Source organism: Macaca mulatta, chromosome 20 (genome assembly GCF_049350105.2).
Source record: "Macaca mulatta isolate MMU2019108-1 chromosome 20, T2T-MMU8v2.0, whole genome shotgun sequence".
Taxonomy (NCBI): domain Eukaryota; kingdom Metazoa; phylum Chordata; class Mammalia; order Primates; family Cercopithecidae; genus Macaca; species Macaca mulatta.
The window spans coordinates 52223274-52227239 of NC_133425.1; the positions used below are offsets into that span (position 1 = coordinate 52223274).

The 3966-nt window shown below is 50.3% G+C and overlaps 1 pseudogene; it reads left to right on the forward strand.

Moving 5' to 3' along the window:
• The first annotated feature begins 1489 nt into the window (after nt 1-1489).
• LOC106995035 (metallothionein-1L-like) lies at nt 1490-3291 on the forward strand (annotated as a pseudogene).
• The last annotated feature ends 675 nt before the right edge of the window (nt 3292-3966 follow it).

Below are 3966 nucleotides of genomic sequence, written 5' to 3' on the forward strand. Positions count from 1 at the left end.
GCGCCTGCCCATCTGAGCTTATGTGGAGAAAAGGTGGGGCTGGGCTTCCGTGTGCCCGAGCAGAACAAGGTACCAGGTTTCCCGTGCACTGAGCAGGAGGATGCTGAGGGCCTGCTCCTAACCCGGCACCACACTCACTGCTCACTGCCTTTTTCTCTTCCTTGCAGGTGGGTCCTGCACCTGAGCCAGCTCAGAAGAAAGCAGCATCTTGGCACACGCCTGTAGTCCCAGCTACTCTGGAGGCTTAGGCAGGAGAATTGCCTGAGCCCGGGAGACAAAGGTTGCAGTGAGCCCAGATCGAGCCACTGCACTCCAGCCTGGCCGATACAGGGAGATTCCGTCTCAAAAAAAAAAAAAAAAAAAAAAAAAAAATCTATCTATTTATCTATCTATCTATCTATCTATCTATCTATCTATCTATCTATCTATCTATATATCCCTCAATAGAGAAGTGCTGACAACAAACCTAGGCCAAAGGAAGGCTTGATCATGGACACCTCTTGAGAGGCTGGCTAGACTCAAATCAGTGACAAGTTTTCAGCTCTGTGATGTGGAGCAAGTTACTTAAACTTCTTGCTACAGTTGTCAGATTAGTAAAACGGGTTCATAAATAGTATTTCCCATTAGGATTGTTGGGAGTGTTCAAAGAATGAATGATTTAAAAAGGCCTGGCACATTCTAAATGTTACATGATAAGAACATTGAAGAGAAATACCGAGTTCTCTCCTTGATTGAAAGCAGGGTCTGCATGTCATCTAAAGTCATCCTCTTTGGAGGGCATTCCTGATTTTCAAAACTGCCATCCTGCAGTGGGGGTGGCCAGCAGGCCTAGGGTAGTCCGGGAGAATTATATGTAAAGGAGGACAAGGACAAGTGTTCCCGCCATCACCTCAGAGGAGGATGGAAGGAAGAGAAAGAGGGTGACCCGTGGTCGCCACGTTCTGTGTACTGGGGAAACGAGTTTGAGCGTCCTAGGTGGGAAGAAGGACAAACAATGAGAGGGGAGGGCGAGGGAGAAGCAAAAGTCACCTCCACAGTGGCTCATCATAGAGCTGCACACGGACCCGTCGAAGCCAATGGAGCGGCAAAGCTGATGGAGACGGTGCGCGGAAGGAGGAAGGGAAGTTGGGGATAGCGCGACCACCTGGGAATGGGAAACGACCCTCAGGATGACAGGGGCGCGGCCTACTTCTGGCAGCACAGCCCCTCCCGCAAGAGCAGGCCCCAAAGGGGCGGCCCCCGAGGGTCCACCAGGCTGCACTCAGGGGATGGTGCGCCCGACCCGCCTGCTGCGCCTGCGGCGCACAACTCAACCCAAGACCGCAGGCGCCACGGATTCCGCGTGGGGGTAGGGGAGGGGGTGCTCTGCACCCGCCCCCCTCCTCTAACTATAATTTGAACACCCGGTTCCTGGAATTCACCAGGTGTCCCACCTACCCCACTGCTTCTTAGCCTCTCCCTTGGAACCCCAGCTTCACCTCACCTGGTCATGGACCCCAACTGCTCCTGCTCCACTAGTAAGAGATACCGAGTTTCGGGGCCTTAGGGTCTCCATTTTCATTCCAGAGGATAGAATGTCCCCGGGGTAGGAGGGAGGTGGATGATAGCTCTTCCTAAAGTGAACTCCTTTACTTTGCACTTCTTGTGCTTTTTCCCAGTCAAGCGCCTTCATCACCACTTAGAACGATGCCATCTTCCCAGCACTTCCCATTTCTTTGTTTCTTTCTTTCTTTTTTTTTTTTTTTTAATACTTCAAGTTCTAGGGTACATGTGCATAACGTGCAGGTTTGTTACATAGGTATACATGTGCCATGTTGGTGTGCTGCACCCATCAACTCATCATTTACATTAGGTATTTCTCCTAATGCTATCCCTCCCCCAGCCCACCACCCCCTGACAGGCTCCAATGTGTAATGTTCCCTGCCCTGTGTCCAAGTGTTCTCATTGTTCAATTCCTACCTATGAGGGTTTGGTTTTCCGTCCTTGTGATAGTTTGCTGAGAATGATAGTTTCCAGCTTCATCCATGTCCCAGCAAAGGACATGAACTCATCCTTTTTTATGGCTGCATAGTATTCCATGGTGTATATGTGCCACATTTTCTTAATCCAGTCTGTCGTTGATGGACATTTGGGTTGGTTCCAAGTCTTTACTATTGTGACTCGTGCTGCAATAAACATACGTGTGCATGTGTCTTTATAGTAGCATGATTTATAATCCTTTGGGTATATACCCAGTAATGGGATCCCAGCGCCTTCCATTTCTGAGGTGAGAGGACTGAGGCTCAAAACTGCCAGGTCATCCAGAGAGCCAGTGGGGTCTTGGGCTGGGACCCAGTGCTCTGTCCAGCATTAGAGCTGCCTGAGGTGGATGGGAGGCGGTGAGCTTTGCCTCTTAGGGATTCCTGACATAAGGCCTTGTGGAGTAAAATTAGGAGGGCACCTGCCCATCTAAACCTGTGGGGAGAATAGGTGGGGCTGGGCTTCCGTGTGCCTGAGTGGAACAAGGTACCAGGTTTCCCATGCACTGAGCAGGAGGATGCTGAGGGCCTGCTCCTAACCCTGCACCACACTCACCGCTCACTGCGTTTTTCTCTTCCTTGCAGGTGGGTCCTGCACCTGTGCAGTCTCCTGCAAATGCAAAGAGTGCACATGAACCTCCTGCAAGAAGAGTGAGTGCGGGGCCTTCCCTGAGAATCTCGGGGCTGGGTTAAGTCAGAGGAGGGATCTCAGATTGTGCAGGCAGGAGCAGGCTCATCACTAGCTTCCCACATCCCCTGAAACGGATTCAGGATCAGAGCTAGAGGAACATTAGAGATGGTTGATTCCCATCCAATCTTCATTCTTAACAATGAGGAAACTGAGGTCACAAGAATGTATCAGCTGGCCAACCATAGACCTGATTCTTGAAGACTTTCCTCACTGAAGTGTATGGTCTTGGCGAATTGTCCTTCCTTTGTCTCCACAGTCCCAGTCACTGCCCGTCCAGTCTTCTGCCCTGTCCTGGCTCAGGTGGGGCTGAGCAAATTTTTCATAGGAAGGCTCTCACTGCAAAGATCCACCGTTGTCTCCTGACAGAGCACACCATCCCGAACGAAGGCTCCTCCGGGTCTGGGTGCGAGCTTGAGCCAGGCCCGCTGTTGGGGCAGAGAGGTGCATGTTCAAGTCAGCTGTGACCTGTCCCTCTCCCCTTCTTGCCCAGGCTGCTGCTCCTGCTGCCCCATGGGCTGTGCCAAGTGTGCCCAGGGATGTGTCCGCAAAGGGACATCTGACAGGTGCAGCTGCTGCGCCTGATGTATGGAAAGCTCTGTTCCCAGAAGTAGAAAGTGTACCAACCCGGAATTGCTTTCCGCACAACCCTGACCCATTAGTACATTTGGTTTTTCAAAAATAAAATAATAATAAAAGTTGACTTTATTCAGGCTCAGTTTTATTTTGTGTGCCTTGGACAAAATTGACCTGATACCCGACAGAGCTGGGATAAGGGACTGCACTGAGAGTCCAGTCACGTGCATGCTGGTACCATGTCCTATCACCTTTCACACTGAGTGCCTTAAGGCAAATCACATTACCTGTCTCAGCTACAAAATGTAAAAGCATTATACATGTAGGCCGGGCATTGTGGCTCACACCTGTCATCCCAGCACTTTGGGAGGCAAAGGTGAGTAGATCACCTGAGGCCAGAAGTTCAAGACCAGCCTGGCCAATGTGATGAAATCCCCATCTCTACTAAAAATACAAAAATTAGCCACGAGTGGTGTCAGGTGTCTGTAATCCTAGCTATTCGGGAGGCTGAAGCAGGAGAATCACTTGAACCTGGGAAGCGGTGGTTGCAATGAACTGAGAATGTACCACTCTACTCCAGCCTGGGTGACAAGAGCGAATCTCAATTTAAAAAAAAAAAAAAAAAAGCAGTATACATGTAAGAGACATAATGGTATGGGCATCTGTAACAGACCTAAGCTTTGG